Raw genomic sequence first — 19,535 nt, 5'->3', positions numbered from 1 at the left:
ACCCCCTACAATCATGAATAGTAGCAAACCCTAAATATGCAACTTTTTTGTTTGTTTGTTTGTTTGAGACGAAGTCTCGCTCTTTCTCCTAGGCTGAAGTGCAGTGGTGTGATCTTGGCTTACTGCAATCTCTGCCTCCCAGATTGAAGTGATTCTCCAGCCTCAGCCTCCTGAGTAGCTGGGAATACAGGCGCCCACGACCATGCCCAGATAATTTTTGTATTTTTAGTAGAGATGTGGTTTCTCCATGTTTGCCACGGTGGTCTTGAACTCCTGACCTCAGGTGATCCACCCATCTCAGTCTCCTAAGGTGCTGGAATCACAGGCGTGAGCTACTGCGACCAGCCTAATATATTTTGCTAAACATACATGTGATGAAATTTACTGAATTGTGCAGAGTAAAAGATTAGCAACAACAATTAATAATAAAATAGAACAATTATGCCAATATATTTTAATATACTGTAATAAAAATCATGTGAATGTGACCCTCTCTCTCTCTCTAAATATCCTGTTGTTACTATAGGCACCTATTTTCAGACCGAGGTTGACCACAGCTCAATGAAACTGAGGAAAACAAACCTGCAGGGAAAGGAGGACTACCGCATATAAGAATTAATTGTATTTTTGTATACCAGCTCTTGTGGATTGAATTGTGTCCCCATAAAACTCATATGTTGACACCCTGGCCTTCAATATGGCTGTATTTGGAGAAAGGGGTGCTCGAGGTAATAAAGGTTAAGTGAGGTCATAATGTTGGGCCTCACTCCAATAGAACAGGTGTCCTTATAAGAAAAGGAAGAGATACCAGAGGGATATCTCTTCCCCTCCCCCTCATGAGTACACAGAGGAAAGGCCACATGAGGACACAGTGAGAAGGTGGCCATCTTTAAGCCAGGAAAAAAAGGAAAAAAAGCCTCGCCAGACACTAATCCTGCTAGCACCTTGAGTTTGGACTTCTACTTTCCAGAACTGTGAGTAAATAAATTTCCATTATTTAAGCCACCTAGTATGTGGTATCTTATTATAATACCCCAAACTGACTAATGCACTAGCTACAAATAATGGAAATTAAAATTAAAACGATACAATTACAATAACATCAACAACATGAAATGCCTAAAAATAAATGTAGCATGCCTAAACATATGTAACATACCTATAGATAATCATACAAAGTCAATATACAAAATTTACAATATACAAAATTTAGTCTCAAAGACTAAACTATTAAGAATGACTTTTGGCCGGGCGTGGTAGCTCACGCCTGTAATCCCAGCACTTTGGAAGGCTGAGGCGGGCGGATCACGAGGTCAGGAGATCGAGACCATCCTGGCTAACATGGTGAAACCCCGTCTCTACTAAAAATACAAATATTAGCCGTGCGTGGTGGTGGGTGTCTGTAGTCCCAGCTACTTGGGAGGCTGAGGCAGGAGAATGGCGTGAACCCAGGAGGCGGAGCTTGCAGTGAGCTGAGATCGGGCCACTGCACTCCAGCCTGGGCGACAGAGCGAAACTCCATCTCAAAAATAAATAAATAAATAAATAAATAAATAAATAAATAAATAAATAAAATAAAAAGTCTAACTTTTCCCCCTATATATTAGAAGGACAGATGTAGATGGCTATAGATAGCGGGGAGTTATCATGAAAACTCACAGAGAACTCAGGAAGCTTGTAGATGCAGTTCAGTAGCTATAAGGACACCTGTAGACACCAAGTGCTTTGGTCATAGTATGTGTTTAATTATACGAATTTCTGAAAGTTTTTGAAATGAATGTGTGAAATCTTCCTGTTTCTTGATATTTCCTCTAGCTGACTTCAACATTCCAAGCATTAATTAATTTTAAAAAGGCATCAGAAGCCATGCCAGAGAGACTCTTTGTCAGACTCTGATTATGAATCTGGAATGACAAGTAAGTTTCAACTCAAGAGCCAACTCTGATAGATTGGTAGTGACTACTTAGAGCAAAAGCTTGAGAAAATGATTTTGAAACTTTATTTGAACTAAGTAGGGGAGAGGCGTATGGCCAGAGAGCTATGCAAACTGTGGGGTTGTCAATATACATACCTCGTATTAGCCCTCCCTGCCTGAAACCTCACTGGATCCAGGAGGCAGAAGCAGGCCCTCATTTGGCGTTAAGTAATGCTACATATATTCAACTTGTGACCTTCAGTGACTATTTATTTTAGTTGCTATGTGTGGAAAAATCTAGATTTTTCTTGCCCTTTTTACAATTGTTAAACCATTCAATTAGTGATTTTAAAAATGTTACATAAATGAAAAATCCTGTTGTTTAATTCGTATACACACAGGGATACACACACACACACAGAGGGGAGAACTAACGTTCATGTATGTATCTTGACTTGCCCAATCAGGCAATGGCTAAATGACAAACCCAGGTCTGAAATTTAGTTATTGTTCCAAAGTCCAGTGTGCCGTTCAATACTGCAAATATCTTCAATTTATAAGAATTAGAGCCACATATCAGAGCAAGGTGATTTGTTGAAAAGGTTAACGAGTTGCCGAGGAACTCCATGGACCAATCTGGTTAGATATAGGATTATGTTTATTTTACAGTTAGGAGTTCTTTATGGGACATTTCCTCTACCCTACAATGTTTCCTGATGATATTTGTAATTATCTATTTTCTTGTCTCTTCCCTACTTGATCATAAGCAACCTGAAAACATTCCTTTAATCTCTACCTCTGCAAAGCCTAACACAGCACCTGGCAAACTGTAGGCACCCAAAAACAGTTGGTAAATGCATAATTGAATAAATAGAAATTATCTTCAGTCTTTTACAAGATTATGACAATTGTCAAGAAAGTTATCTGGGATTTTGAAGAAAATGTAATAATATACCTCTATTGATTTAAATATAATCCATCATTCGTTAAAATCTGTTAGAGGTCCATCCTTGAGCTAGGCACTTAAATCTGCATTATTATTTAATAAATTATTTAATAAATAAAATGGAATTTGATTTTGGACTTTTGTACAGATGAAGAAATTGATGCTCAGAGAGACCAACCAATGTATCCTATTTCACACAGCAAAATCCAAATATTTAACTTGAAAATCCAGCTCCTCTTTCCAGCATAACACTACTTAAACTGGGGAAATACAAATGTGTTTTAAGAATTGCTAGGAATATTTCTTAGGATGATGATGATCAGTATTCTCCATAGTTTCTTCAGAGATTAATCTTTCAAATTATGAGATATAAGAACATATTTGTGAAATATTTATCTTCCATTTTTAAGTTAAAGCCTTCTTTGTATCTTAGAATTTAAAGTAAATTTAAAGTAAAACCTAGCAACGTCCTGGCAATATAATGTCTTCCTCTGCTAAGCCCTGAGCAGATCCAACCACATTGTAATTCAAACTTACAACAATTTTCCACTTGTACCATACCTTCCCTCCCCATTTTGTCCTTTGGATAACCTTCTAATGACTTTTACTGTATTTATGCAAGATCTTTCCAATTAGCCCATTGGAACTCTCAAATAGAAGAGAAACAGAAAAGAATGCAAAGAGGAAAGAAGAAAAACGATGATCTGGGGTAGCGCTTAACTAGCAGGAGCTTTTCACACTGTCGGGTCATAGAAACATAGAAAGTCAGAAGGTCCTAGAGTTCTCGTAATCCAGTCCCATAATATTTACAGATGTGTTTACTTTGGCATATGCAAAAGAACACAGGGTTCATAGTCAGTCAATCTGGGGTCAAATACTGACTTTTGCTACTTTCAGCTTTATGAGCTGTGGTATGTTGCTTAGCCTTGTTTACCCTAACTTTAGATAGGAATATTGATATCTAACTCACAGAAATATTTTGACGATCAAATATGGTAATATGTAATCACTTAGCACATTTGTGGCACACAGGAAGGGGGCTCTTAAATGTGAACTCCTATTGTCATTATTCTTGTAATACCGTGATACTTCACTGTACAATTCTAAATTTATAATCGTGTGAGCACTACTTGGTGTGGGTGCATATTGACCATACTGCTACTGTTCAGCTACTCTCAGGCAATAGCCTAACCTTAGTAGAGGTGTTAAAAAGTAAATTTAGCCACAACCCCTAAAGATAATACTTTTTTTAAATTTTGGTGCTTAAAACAATATTTTAAGAGTGATACCTAGCAATTCTACAACAATTTTTCTACCTGAATATACATTTTTCCAGTGGAATCTTCTCAATTATTTTTTTCTTATTTTTATTCATTCAAATTTATTGTATTAAGCTTATTGAGTGACCTCAGTAATGTGGACTCAATTCCTCTAATGCTTTTGAACTCTCTCTCTCTTTCTACAAACTCCAGTGCAGGGAAAACAGAGTGACATATATGCATTTATACCAAGTAAATTTGGAAGCATGAACTAGTCATGCTCAGTGCAGCTCCTCCATTTTTCTTCTTGGGGCACGTAACTTCCAGAAGGCCTACATTCTGCCCTGCTCTGATATGCCATATTTTAATGGGAGACTGCCCCATTAGGGAAGATCTGTAGACTTTTGGCTATGACTGTAACTAGGTGGGTTAATCTGTGTGATCTGGATCAATATTGGAGGTTTACTGTTCCATGTATAAACTATATCCTCTAACTTAGTCTTATTAAAGTAAAGAAAGGAGCCAATACGTTTTGGCTCTTATCTGCTGACTAATTGTTTAAGAACTTGAGCTATTAATATAAAGGAAAATACTGTTTAGAGAACTCCCAAAAGACCACTGGGTTGAGTCTGGGATCATGATATCTTTGATTCAGACTATTTTCACTGACTTTTCTTGCTGCCTTTTATTTAATAGGTCTTTTGCACACTACATTCAAACATTGGAAGAATGATTAGTTTCATACTATGTAACATGTTTGTAAACTAGGTTTGCATACCATTCTAAGATATTTTAGGCCTTCAGATAATAAATATTGGCCTTCACTTGGAACCAAGCCAAGGCTAGTCTGGAGTTGCATGTCTTGTCTAATTTTACATTATCTTTGAGGCTTTACATTGTAACACCTGCCAATTATGCTTATGAATATTGCAGATCCAGTGCAGTGCAGCTTCTTCCTTTGAAATGAAATAGATTTTATTATATTTCAACAATAAATTAATGAGCAATTTAGAAGAAATATGAGCTACTATCAATTTAGAGATGCAAGTTCTGCTTGTATGGAGAAAGCAGGAAAAATTACCACAAATCCAAAACAAAAAATTCATAGAAGAAGCATATTTGTGATGTTTAATTATTGGGAAATAGGCTGGCTCAAAAACAGTGCAAGAGCTATAGCAGCAGATTAGGTAATTGAAGGATGTTTTGTAGGTGAAGAGAAAACGGAGGATTCAGCAAACATCTTCTTGTTATGGAAATAACAGTGGATAAACTAAAATACTGGGAAATGAAAAAGTGAGACATGTATTTACAAAGGGCGTTGAGGTTTCTGAGGCCAAACTAGATCTATGTGAATAGAAGAATAAAAGGGAATTCATCAAAGAAACCCAGAGCTAACTGACTTAAAAGGTGAAAATAGAAAAATGGAGGATTTGGGCTGAGCATGTCTGGTTTATTCTCCCCAGATATACCAATCAAATAAGTCACTCACTCTCCCTTGGGATATACTGAGTAAATGGACAGAGAGAAGCCAGAAGTATAAGACTAACTGGGCTATCTCCACCTGAAAGGAAATAACAAAGAATGGAGAGAAGAGAATTTTCTTCTAATACCTAGCATTGACTCATGTACAATAAGATCAATAAATGAAAATATAAAATTAAAACTCAAGAAAGAAGGGAACAGGAAACCTAGTGACCATCAGGTTTATAATTGCCACCATTTGGTTTATAATTTAGCAAAAATTTTCCTAGAACCTACAGCATACAAGGCACCAGGATAGTTACTGTAGATGAACTGATATAAAAGATATGGTTTCTGCTTTTAGGAACTTACAGTAAAATGATGAAAAATACATTAAATGAATAACTTAAATATAATATGTAAATAGTAATATAGAGGTATTCACAAGGGACTTTGAGAGCACTTAACGCAATCTAGAAATGGCTTAGCTTCAGGATTAGCTCTTGGCTTCTTGGCAGCCAGGAGGAAGAGGTAACAATGGTGAATTTTATAAACTTCAATATCACAAAGAAAAAAAAATATAGCAATTCTTCAGGAAAGACCAATATGTCCTTTTTTTCTGTCACTACATTGGGAAGAAGCTCTTTACATGAGATTTTGTAAGAAACATTGAATGATGTAATGGGTAAAGTTCTCAGCATAAGTTCTTCAGCCCTTGCAGAAGTAGATATCATCTGCTTGTCTTCATGAATTCTGACGACAGTAAAGAGCATAATATTGCCGGATATTCATTACCAAACTTGTTGCACAGCAGAATCATTTAATCTTTTAAAAACACGTATTCCTAGGCATCATTCAATAAGTTCACCCTCAAAATTTTAAATTCTCAGTTTACATTCTGACAATACCTCACTCCTTTTATATTTTCTTACACTTTTATAACAACTACAGCTGTCGTTAGACCTTACAGAGACTGCCAATTCATTAATCTTTCCATTTCTTCTCAGTTTATTAATTCTCTCCTTAGTTATATTTCTTTTCCTAGGTGATTACTTGGCTACTTTCTTGCCCGAATCCTCAACTCCTTAAGCTACTGTAGCACTACACATCTTCAACCACTGCTTTATAAAACGTTGACCCTCTGTGACTTCTTTTTAACAGAAGTTCATAAACACATAGATGCAAGAAAGCATTTTGCAATTGATCAAATAGTTTTAAATTGTCTTTAGGAAATGTCTCCAAATTATGAGTGCAGACATAACTGTGATAAAGAACACAGCAATTGCACATGACACCTGCTTGTTGTTTATGGTATATAACGGACTGAAAGCTATGTGTGCAACATGCAAAGTACTGCAAACTGATAATAAGAGTAGGATGCACTCACCTGTATAATAGTCCTTTCTGCGAGGAACTTATAGGCTACTTGAGGAGATAAAACAGATAACAATAATGAGACTTATTGAGTGTCTACTAAATTACAAATTTAAATTTGTAATTACTAGGCTTCACAATATCCCTATTTATCAGGTAGCTTTTGCTATATTAACAAACTACTTCAAAACCTAGCAGCTTAAAACAGTCATTCTCAAAATGTGGTACCCAAACCACCTGCATCAGCATCATGTGGGAACTTATTGGAAGTGCAAATTTAGGAACTTCCATGCAAGACCTATAAATCAGACACTCTGGGAGCTCATTGGTCTATTGTATCAAACACCCAAAGTGATTCTGATGCAAGCTAAAGTTTGGAAACCACCAACTTAAAAAAACCATATGTATGTAAGTATTTACATTTGTGTTTGTCTGTGTGGGGAGTGTGTGTGTGTATAGAGAGAGAGGACTGAAAGTCCAATATATATATTGGACTTTGTAGTATGTATGCAAGTTTGCATACTTTGTAAGTCCAATATATGTATTGGACTTTGTATGTATGCATCTAGGTATATGTATATACATACATACATACATATGGTTGTTTTAGTTGGTGGTACCCAAACTTTAGCTTGCATAAGAATATATATACATATATATGTATATTCATACATACATATATATAGAGTGAATGATCCTCCTCATTTCAGCTATGTTCCCTCATACATCTGCTGGTGAATTTGCTGGGATCCAGCTGATCTACAATATCCTCAATTGAGACAGTTCATCTCTGCTCCATGTGGTTTCTCACGCTTTAGGAAGGTAGGCTTGGCTTGCTCACATGACAGTTGAGCAGGACTCTAGGACAGCAAATGGGAGTCCACAAGGTCTCTTTGCTCTAGGGGTTTGTGTTCAGAACTGGAACACTTTCACATCTGTCATGTTCTCTTGGCTAAAGCAAATCTCAAGACCAGCTTAAATTCAGGGAGTAGGGAAACAGACTCCCTCTATTGATAAATGAGCTCCAAAGTCACAGTGCAAAGGGCAAAGATACAGGTTTGAAAATTGAGGCCATTTCGCCAACGGTTTACAGCATGGCAGATATTTTTAGACTTAATATATGTAAGAGTAAGAAATTAGAGTTCAGGAAATTTACAAGGTCATCCATTTAAAAAGTGGAAAATACTAAATTTAAACCTAAGCCTGTTTGATTCTGACTGATCAGATCATGTACAAATAACTATAATATAACATAGTATGTGCTAAGTAGAATAAAGGCCCAGAAAAGAGATTATAATAGTTCAAAAGACAGATAGATGATTTCTGGCTGGAGAGATCAGAAAATTCTCAATGACAACAATGGATTTGAAGGATAAGCAATGTAGGAAGTGAAATAAGTTTGGTCATAAAACAAAACATATGTTGAAAACTACAAAAATTCCATTGGTAAATACATGAAAGCTCTTTTAGCTGAAGTTTAGGGTATTTAAAAAGGAAAAGAAAGAGATACATTTAGAAAAATAGTGACCAACATGGAGAACTTTGAATACCAAGGTAAGGAGTTTGAACTTGAAGATTTTTGAGTAAAACTTATTAAAATAAGGTGTTATCACATAAGTTCCAATTATATTTATCTTCATGAAAATTATCTTTTTGTGGATGTATCCATGGAAAACATTTTACTTTGGAGTGACCTTCCACCCATTATTTTCCAACAGTCTTCCATTCTCTTTAAGGAAATATTCAGCGAATACAGATCTAAGAAGCTAATGCGGCCTTATTCAGATCTGATATTTAATAGCTGGGGGGTTGAGTTAGGTGACACTTTCCTTAAATCAAAGTTTCCCTACTGGGCCTATGCAGTGTCATTTTTGACTAAACCTCTCAGCAAGCTGGGAAGCCATATTGATTCTGGAGTGACTGAAGGCCACTCCTGAAGGTGGTTGCTTCAGGGTGGCCTACTGTGTTCCTTCATTCCAGTGTGCTATGTAAACATTAAGCATTATTGTTTTATATGTGTTCCATATGTATGAGTTAAGAGGCACCACTCTAGAGGCATTCTGTGACCAGGCTCCCAAAGCACAGGGGACGGGAGGATACCTATAAAACTCCATAACTATGAAGAGACCCTGGGTACATCCCAGAAATGTGTTTGTATTTTGAAGACTCCGAAGTGACTCTAATAGCCCACAAAATTTGTGAATCACTATTGTAGAAAGCTTCTATCCAGTAACCGTGTCTTCTAATTTCTGGTCTTTGGTTCATGACAAACTATAATGGGGAATGTAATGGGTCCCATACCACTCCAATTCTGAACTCAGCCCACATAATGGGTTTTCTTACTAAGCACCTACAAAGGCTTTCAATTTCACCTCTCTTCATGCTTCTACTCCATGAGCCACCCTTGGGATAACCTGAATTCTCTGAGAAGGCCAAACTCAGGAAGAACACAAACAGATATCCGAACACATGTTTTGATTTGCATGTGGCCCCGGAGCCTCATGAAAGACAGCCTAAATCCAGACCCAGAGTGTACACTAAACTGGAGCTTTGTGAAGACAGCTGAACTGATGGAGAATAAATTAAGTTTCCTGAGAGAAAAATTACACTAAGAGAAGTAGCCTGGCAGAAGGAGACTGACTGTTGGAGACAGCTGTGGTTTCACTTACACCAGCAGATTCCAGTTGAGCATCCATCTACAGCTTCCCTTACCACCCTTAACTTGAGTCACCTGTGTATTCTGCGAAGAAGACTCACTTGAAGAGGAAAACGGTGTCACAGGGCCACATCAGCTCTGTTTTAGAAGCCCCCACTGGAAGAGCTGGCCTTGTCAAATGGAAAGAGCTGACCCAGTGAAGGAATCCCAGAGGTAGATGCAGGGGAGAAGTAAGCAATAGGATGAACACTGGTCTGAGAGAGATGGGGTGCCATTGTCTAGAGGAGGTCAGGAAGGGCCCAGACCATGGCATAGGCAGCAATTTGTTAGTGGCAGCATAATAATGGAAGAGCTGGCTTTCCATTCCAGAAACGGTAAGGTGACTGTAGAGGATGGTGGAATGAAAGGTTTTAAAGATACAGAAAGCTTTGATTATATTTATTAATTAATTTTAATATAAGCTATGTTTTGAGTGATTTAAAGGTACAAAGTACTGTTCTAGACCATGGATTTTTGTCAGCAATCAAAACTCAAAAAAGAGAATATCTGTTCTTAGGGAATTTACATTTTAGTGTAGATTTTTTATATGGAAAATCATGTCTCCTCTGCAATACCTAGCCAGAACAATTGAATGTAAGGATCTATGGCAGATAGTTGTAGAAGGGTAAGTAATAAAGCTGTATTTCTGGTTAATCAAATTAGTTGGAGCTCAAAGCTTTGAGACTCAAGGTATTATTACTTGCCAATGAAGAAATTTTAATATTATATCCAACAAAATACATTTTAAAAGGCAAAAATTTTTAAATCATAAAATATATTCTAGTGTATGACCCAAACATTTGGGGACTATCTCTTCTGGATTACTTCAATCACTCATTACTGTATAAATATATAGAAACAACAACTAACTTGCAATCTATTCTGACCATGAACTTTGACTGAATCATTACTTAGCTCTTTGATAAGTACTGGGAATAAAAAGATTAACAGAACACAGCCCCTACCTTCAATAGGCTCATGATGCACAAGCATAAATCCATAACAAATCCAAGGAATATCTACAGAAATCCATTTGTTCTGATTCAGGTATGTGCAAATTTCACTCTATCTGTGGGAATTCAGGTAAATACCTGAAAAAAGGAGGTGCCATTTGTGCTGGTTCTTGAAGCACAACCCAAACTGAAGTCTATCAGTCAACCAAGGAGACAAAGGGTATCCCCGCCTAGAGAAGAAGAAATTGCACAGAAGTAGTCACATGGAAAAATGTGGAATATGCAGAGTACCACAAAATAGTTTAATATGGCTAGAAAAACTGGATACATAATATCTTTTCCCTAGATTTCTCCAGGCTTGCTTCAATGTAATATAGGTTCTGACCCTGAGATGTGTCAATGATGGGCAGTTTGAGGTTGCATAATGTTAGGATGCTTACTTTGAAAAGGCTTATTTTTACCCAATATTTTATATAGAAATTTTATATTTTGAATGTCTGTATTTTCTGTCTTGCATATATGCACATGATTTTTCAATAATAATGTCACAATAAGTACTTTGTGCTTACCCATCCTATCTGCTGAGTAGTAGAAGTTCTTAGTAGATTGTTCATTTGCCTACTCACCCAGCAACTATGTCTGAGCACGCCTAAAGGCTAACCAAGCCTTTTCATGATTAGTTAGAATGACTACAGGGGCTGCTAAATTAAGGCAGTGCTATTTTAAGACCCAGCAGGTATAAATACATGCAATAAATCACAATGATTACAGCTAGGAAATCATCTTTTGCTACCCCCATTTCACCATTTCAGGACAGAGGTAAGTAAAGATGGATTAAACAGAACTTTAAATGTGGAACAACATGATAAGAGTGATTGGAGATGTCCTAGAACCTCGCTCCAAATTATAGCTCAAACATAGCAATTAGGCTGGATGGAAAAGAACTTCAGCAACTGTGGAGTGTTATGAAGACAGTGAGAAAGAATTTTATTTGCTATTGGTAAAATACTTCTCTCTAGACTTGTACTGTTCAATACAGCAGCCACTAATAAAATGCAGCTGTTTAAATTTAAATTTGTTTTAAATATTCAGTAGAATTTAAAATTCAGTCCTCAATTGCATTCTTTCAATTTCTCAGTAGCCCTATGTAGCCAGTTACTCCCTTGTTGGACAGCACCTAAGTGGAACGTTTTTTATCACAGAAAAGTTCTACTGGGTAACCTCTAGATTATATCTTAAGTGAGACATTCATTTATGTATTAGATCAAAAGGGGAAAATTACATACTTCTATTGTGTGTAGACCAAATATGTTTCTATTGTTTGCCTACACAATACTTCTATCATGTATCTACCAAATATGTTTCATGCCCTGTGCTTGATTCTAACAGCACGTGTCAGGGAATGGCAGAAGAAAGAGCATGTGGAGGACCCCATGTTGATGAACTTTGATGCACTGTTGTTTTTTTTGTTTTTTTGTTTTGTTTGTTTGTTTTTTAGTTTTGGGTTTTGTTTATTTGTTTGTTTGCTTTTTAACCTCCTTGGGGCCCAAGAGCATATTACATAGTAGAAGTTCAATGAATGTTTGTTGACAAAGGTATCAGTTGGTCTAAATTGGTGATTTTCAATCAAATCCTTTCTTGACCATTTTAATATCCAATCTGCTGCAAAATCCATTAGTACAATCAATTGAACCATACTGTAAAGACATCCAAATCCCACCAGATCACTTATTTTTCAATGCAGAGCTTTTCACAGGACAAATGCCACAGTGGGAAAAAGATATTAAGATATATTGGAATTCATTTTCCTCTTATTCTTCCTAGAGGATGCAATTACTCTTTACAAAGACCTTGAAAATCACTGCATTCCCAGCCTTATCGCCCATGAAAATGGTTTACTCACTCATGACAAATATGCCTTTCTCTCCCCTACCTCTGAACAGCCCCTCACACAATTCCCTTGCCCTAGTATGCTTTTCCCCCCTTCCCCAGTTTCACCTATAAAATATACTATTCTTTAAGGACCTGGTTATACCTTTATTTTGATTGAGTTCCCTCCTCCCTCACTTACTCTAAATGAGTCTCTTCCCCTCTAATTAAATCTCTGCTCAACAGAGTTCCTCAGCATTTAGCATAGGGTCTTATTCATAATTGGTCCTCAGTAGATATTTGATAAATGAAAGTATGAATTCTATAGAACTGAAAAATAAGTTTATGATTACAAATGTTGGTAATTTAAAGTTTTTGAAGTACTTTTAACATATATTGTTTATCTTCACAAAATTTCTCTGAATTACATGTTACTATACCCATTTAACAGATGAGACTATTGAGGCTCAGACAAGGGTGTGTCAGTCTCTGTCTCAACATAGATGGCACACTCAATGGGCTATGTGAAGACAGTTGAATGAAGGTACTCTATGTAGAGTTGTGAGCAGGGATAGGAAAGCTCCTGAAGGTTTCTATAGAAGAAGCATTAACACCCTCATGCCTGAAAGGACAAGGGGAGAAAGCTATTATGAGAACTTGGTAAAAGTTATGCTTATAAGAGAGTCACACTCTCCCACCCAGCTCCCAAGAGCAGAGGGCTCTTAAGGCCTGGCCCAGTAGTTTGTAAGCAGTTAGGGGAAGGTGAAGGAATACCTTGAATTCTTTACCTTTCTCTGATGCTTCCTATTCCCCAAACCCAACAGAAAACAGAGAGCAGGATAGCCTGAGAGATGCAGTGCTTGGAGACCGGCCTCACGGGACCCATAGGGAGGCACAGGGATGAGAGTATTCTGATGGAGAATGGATGTAGAAAGAAAACCAGAATTTATCCAGTATTTAGTCATGCAGCTCTTAGGTTACAGACCATGATAGTCATGCAGCTATTGGGTTACCACCCTAAATTTCTGTTCATTTTACTATGCTTCAGCTTTGGCACATAAAAAATAACTCTTTGCCAGAAAAGTATTTGTTTGTGTGTCGCGTGTGTGCATGTTATATTGTCTCATTTAAATTAAAACTTCCATAAAATATAAATATCATCTGTGTGACCCTGAGCAAGTGACTTAAATATATAGACATTAGTTTCCTTATCTGCAAACTAGTAACAATAGTACTTCTCATGGTGTGGTAGGAATTAAATAAGAAGACATTTATTAAATGCTAGCATGGCATTTGGCACAGGGTAGGTGCTTTATATATTTCAGTCCTTTATTATTTGTATAACCATCCACAGGGCCTAGTTAACACTAGAACCTCAGTAAATACAGATTGATCAAATAAAAGTTAATTAATCAAAGGAATAAATCAGGAAATAAATATGATCAGAGTGTCTTGGGAATATTTAGAAAGAAGTTTCTCACTATGGCCAAATTATAAAATTAAGTTGTTGCAGGTTGTTTCTGTAGAAGTTATGCCATGAAGGAAATAGAAGATAAAATATACCCCCTTCCTTTAGGAGATCCCTGTCTATCAGGAAAGAAGGATATTTAAGCAGCCTGTTACAACATAGTTTGAGAAGTGGTTGAATACAAGCAGGTGAAACCTAGAAAAAGGAGTCAGTGCTTGGGCAATCAAAGAAATCTTCAAAGAGAAAGTAACATTTAAGTTGAGCTTTGGAGAATAAGAGTGTGTTTGAAGAATGAATGAAAGAGGGTAAAAGACAATTCCAGGAAGAGGAAAAAGATGAACTGTGAAATTAAAAGAGAAAATGTGTGCTAGATCATGTCAAATTTTCCATTAACTTCACTTACAAACGTAAGTGAGAGAATGGTCCAGAAATATAGTTCTAAGCACCCCATCATGAATGCAGAGTTTCTTTGAAGATAATTTTATCTTAAAATATCATACCAGTGTTGCATTCTGTGCCACAATATATTAGTGTTTTAATAGAAGAAATTGTTTATTTCCACATTTTCTTTAAAAAAGGTGGGACAGATGTATAAGGCTTATGTAAGATCTTTACAAATGTGAGTTAACATTATTATTTACAGACTTTAAACTAGAGTTGGAAAAGTATGGTCAGTCACTCTGGCCTTTTCAACCCCATGGGAAAATTGGTTTCCATGCTCTCTTCTTCCTTCCAATATTGGTCCAAGTTCAGCGATCCAATGGCTCATGGCCATTTAAAGCAAGGATGAGAAAGTGCCTTCGGTTTGGCAATAGAGTTTGGGAATTGGCCAGCCCAACTCACTTCAATGATTTTAATGCAAAGCACTCAGCAAATTAAACTTGTTGATGATAAAATACTTTCCATTTGCCCCCCGTGTTGGCACTTTTATGGAAAGTTTTACTTCCAATGAAAGAAAAGTGCAAACTAAGAATATGTATAGTTCCCAAACTCACAAGGACAGCCTTGAGGCAAAGGGCAAGATAGAGTTGTGCAACACGTGGTCTGTCTCTTCCATCTCCATTCCAGGAGAAAACTTTCACTGGGTAGAACCTAAGCATGATATTTCCAGTTCAAAGATAGGATGTAACTTAAAATGTAAGACTTCTCATCTTTCACTTGTTTATTCACTGAATTGTTATTAAGTAACATTTTCGGTACGAAGCATTATGCAGAAGCTAAGAATGCAAAGATGGGTATGAAATAGGATTAGCTTTTCAAGGAGCTCATCCTGTAATAGATGAGACACAAAAATCAAATAATTATGAAACAATGTGACAATATGCATTCAGCATTCTGGGACACCAAAAACAAGCAACTAGGCTAGCATTTGTTCAGTAGTAAAAGAGTGAGCTAGTACTAAATCTCTGGACATATTCAACCAGAAGCTGGAAAATTCCATATCAAGGTCACTGCAGACGAATTCTACTTTGGGAAAAACATGAACTGAATTTGAGGTTCTTTTTGACAGCAATACTATTGACATTTTGGGACAGATAATTCTCTATAGCAGGAGGATGTTCTGTGTATGGGGGGATACTTAGCAGCAGCCCTGGTCACTACTCACTATATGCCAGGAGCACATAGTGCTCTGTGTTACAGACTGAATGTTTGTGTTCCCCTAAATTCATATGTTGAAACCCTAATCCCTAATGTGATGGTGTTTGGAGACAAGGCTTTTGGGAGATGATTAGGTCAAGAGGTACAACCCTCATAATGAGTTTAGTGCCTTGCTTCCTTTCTCTCTATTCTCTGCCTTGTGAAGACATAGCAAGAAGATGGCAATCTGCAAACTAGGAAGAAGGGCCTCCCCAGAACCCAACCATGCTGGCAGCCTGATCTTGGATTTTAAAGCCTCCAGAACTGTGAGAAATACATTCTTATTGTTTAAACCATCCAGTCTATGGTAATTTGTTGTACCAGTCCACACTAAGACAAGCTAATTATCAATCAAAAATGTCACCAGAGATAGACAAGTGGCTTCTGGAAGACAAAAATCACCTTCAGTTGAAAACCGCTAGACTAGATGGGATCCAATATTTCTTTCATTTTTAGGAATCAAACACAGTGGTCGGCTGGCATTGTTGTAACACTCAAGGAAAACTTACTTCTACTGGCTGATATTGGAGCTACTTAGATTTGACCACAGCTCTGACATGCTCATAAGGATACAATCCTAAACTAGGAGAAAAACTCAAATCATTAGTCTCAAAGCCACAAATACTGTCTATCTTCAATGTCATCAGGCAGTCTCTGCTTGGTCGATGTAAATTGAATAATAATGTCCTGTGCTCAAGTAGTTATACTTCCTGGAAGCCACAGTTACTGACTGAGAGGAATGGCATTGTTACTTGGGCAGAATCAGTACTCGGAATAAAAATGTGCATTTAAAACTGTACTCTATGTAACCCCTCCTCCCATCAGAGAGGTTCTGTCCTTTAACTGTTTTATTCATCCATTTTTCTGTGGCTATGTTAAGACAGAAAACATTTGGAAGAACTATTGGACTTAGATTGAGGCCCTGGCTTTTGGTCCTAGTCAGATTATTAAACTCACTGTGTTAATTTGGACAAATTACTTCATATATTGACTTGGTCATTGAACAAATTTTTTCAAGTGCCTGCTATACATGAGAAGCTTTAACGGCTGGCTGGAGATATACAGGGGATGACAGCTCTCCCACTCACAATAGAAAAGAAGGAGAAAAAGAAAGCATCCCATTTTACATGGGATGGTGTTGGTATGTCACTCATGCACCACTCTCAGGGGAACTGCAATCGGTTGTTTGCTTCCACATTGCCAGGTTTTTCCTTCATGACCCTTTCTCCATCAAGGTGACCAACATCCCTCTCTCTGTCCCATCAATTCATGTTGACTGGTGCTAACCATGCCCAGTAATGCCAATGGGCAGGTTATTCATCTCATTTGGTGTCCACACTCAAGCTGGTTCTGTGTTTGTTCTGTGTTGTAGCTTGTCCTGTGTTTCTACCATTTGCTCCCTGGCTCCTAATGAAAGTTGCTTTTTCTGCTTCCCAATTAAAGGGATCCTATCCAGTCCCTCCTACGTTCTCTTATTGAAATCACTTTTCCATCTTTTCTTTTTCCTTCCCCCAATCTCAGAATGGTCTAATCTCAAGGACTCTGAGATTATATTGTGACAAGTATGCATCCGAGAATTTTAGAATCTTCCTCTCTATTTTGAGAGCCCGCAGCTACACTGAGGTTTTAGTACTGGAGCAGCTAGCTAGCAACCCTACCCTAATGGGAAATAAAGGGAGGCTGCACATGGGTATTCGCAGCATTCCTTTCATAGGATACTTCTTTTGCCTGGTGGGTGGCCTAATACCTAGTTGTCCAACCTGTGACCCAGGGGTCTCTCACGCAGGACACTTGTTTATGTTGGCAGATGCCCTTGTGGCTCTTGTCTGACCTGTGTCCAGTTTATGCCTGCCTGACCATCACTGTGGTGCTGGGGGCCTGATCTTGTGTTCTCCCCAATATCTTGGGTAAAATCTAGCCTAGGACAATTCCTCGTTCTTCAGGTGGAAGACACAACTTCAATGTAGCACCACCACCAATAGAAAACAAGCTCAAAGATTTTTACTTACAGATTCTGGGCAGGGAGTTCTCAGTGAGTTCGCAGGGCAGTCTTCTGTCCCCAGGTCATGGGTCATGGGAGGCAGAAATGAAAATTTAGGAAGAGAAAGAGACAACACATGACAACTAGCAGTATATATAAGCAAATAAGCAAAAAGGGTGTAGGTCACTTTGAGTGCTCAGGCAAATGCCTAAAAGTCTATTTACAGGAGGTGCAGAAAGAGAGGGGTCTAGCCTGCTAGGAAGGAGGGATGCCACTAAGTTTTATCTCTGGCCACTGGCTTGAGCCATTTGTGTGTCATGTGGAACTTGAAACTGTATCAAGCGTAACTGAATGCTGCTCTTGGTGTGAGAAACTTAAACCTGTATTCAAAATGGATGCTGAGGCAACTGAAAACTATAAGAATTCACTACACTGTCTCACGGAGGTAAACAGTTCCTTTGAGGCTTAATTTTTGCTTCATTTTGGACTGGAAGCAAGGAAAATTATTCCATGAGAGACTGGAGGATGAGGGAAAATGTTCAGAAAACAGTGAAATAACTAGTCAGGTAGAACCATAACACTCATGAGCTAAATGGTGCCAGCAGCCAGTATGGTGAGCTCAGAGACAGAAGTACCATATTAGTTCTTCCCAGTAAAAGGCAGTTGGCAACTTGACCATCAATTTGTAACTATATGTACTTTTTCTGTAGTGGCCAAGCACTGGTTCTGATTGATGAGAATGGATCATTGAAAACTTATTGGCCAAGATTTCAAATAGCTTTTCATTTTCCCTTTCAGGGCCTCGAATCCCCCCAGTATGAAAATAAAATGTTGATTAGGAACTCTCTTAGATCTGTGAGAGCATTAATATTATATTATTAGTAGAACTTGAATTCCTTTTCCTACCAGCATCCCTGGTGCACTTCTCTCTCTTACTTAAGAATTACTGCTTGGGGCCAGACGTGGCGGCTCACAGCTGTAATCCCAGCACTTTGGGGGGCCAAGGCGGAGGCATCGCTTGAGCTCAAGAGTTTGAGAACAGTTTGGGCAATAAAGTGAGACGCTGTCTCTACTAAAAATACAAAAATTAGCCAGGTGTGGTGGCACATGCCTATAGTCCCAGCTACTGGGGAGGTTGAAGTGGGAAGATGTCTTGAGCCTGAGAGGCAGAGGTTGCAGTGAGCCAAGATCTCACCACTGCACTCCAGCATGGGCTACTGAGCCAGACCCTGTCTAAAAAAAAAAAAAAAAAAAAGTAAAAGAATTAGTGCTTGATCCAGATATGAAGGCTGCAACACTAGGTAAAAAGAAAAAGACAGACTCAATTTCTTAATCCACTGGTGAGGTCCTCCTGAGCCTTCATCCACTGGGTAAAGAATTTACCTACTTTCAGAGTTTTCCTCTGAGAGGCTGATCCATCGTGATATGAGCATTGCTGTCCTTTGTGATTCTATAGCATGGACTTGAAGTCCAACCTGCGTGGATATCTTGGTGCCTCCATTTACTTAGTACCTACTGTGATGCTGGACATAGCAAATGACCCTCAGTTTGCTCATCTGTGAAATTAGAACAATAAATATATTTTCAAGGCAGTGCCAGGTATTTTTATCCCTACCTCCCAGCATCCAGCCCATAATAGGCATGCATTAAATGTTAGCTGCATTTACGTCCCCACTTCTTGGATTCCCTTTTTAAAGGGAACTTTAATAGCCTCTTGTGTCAGGCCACAGAGATATCTTCTTCCTACCATAATTAAGCAACTTGAGAAATCCTGTGAGGTCGATAAATTTGGAAAACGCTTACATAAAACAGAATATAAAATGGCAAGCCCTGCCATAAGAAGCCAGTAAAAGTCAATTGCTTTATGCGACACCTCTACAAATGGCATTATGTCATTGCATAATATTAGCAAGAAATTGTAAGATTTTGTTCAGGCCTATAAAATGTAATGAGTCTCACATCATCTACCGATATAA

The 19,535-nt window shown here is 37.8% G+C and overlaps 1 long non-coding RNA gene across 2 annotated transcripts in view; it reads left to right on the top strand.

The window, feature by feature from the left end:
- The first annotated feature begins 275 nt into the window (after positions 1-275).
- LOC103885603 overlaps positions 276-19,535 on the top strand; it is a 49,678-nt gene continuing 30,418 nt past the window's right edge. Inside the window, exons 1-3 of one of the 2 annotated variants that reach the window (XR_002523767.2) lie at positions 276-974; positions 1,816-1,916; positions 7,666-18,614. This is a non-coding gene — a long non-coding RNA (uncharacterized LOC103885603). Of the gene's footprint in view, positions 975-1,815; positions 1,917-7,665; positions 18,615-19,535 lie in introns of those variants that run through there. The other variant, XR_002523766.2, reaches the window with a different exon arrangement.

This window comes from Papio anubis, chromosome 1 (genome assembly GCF_008728515.1).
Source record: "Papio anubis isolate 15944 chromosome 1, Panubis1.0, whole genome shotgun sequence".
In the NCBI taxonomy this organism is placed as follows: domain Eukaryota; kingdom Metazoa; phylum Chordata; class Mammalia; order Primates; family Cercopithecidae; genus Papio; species Papio anubis.
The sequence above is the reverse complement of the archived record's forward strand: the minus strand, read 5'-3'. Positions and strand labels throughout refer to the sequence as shown.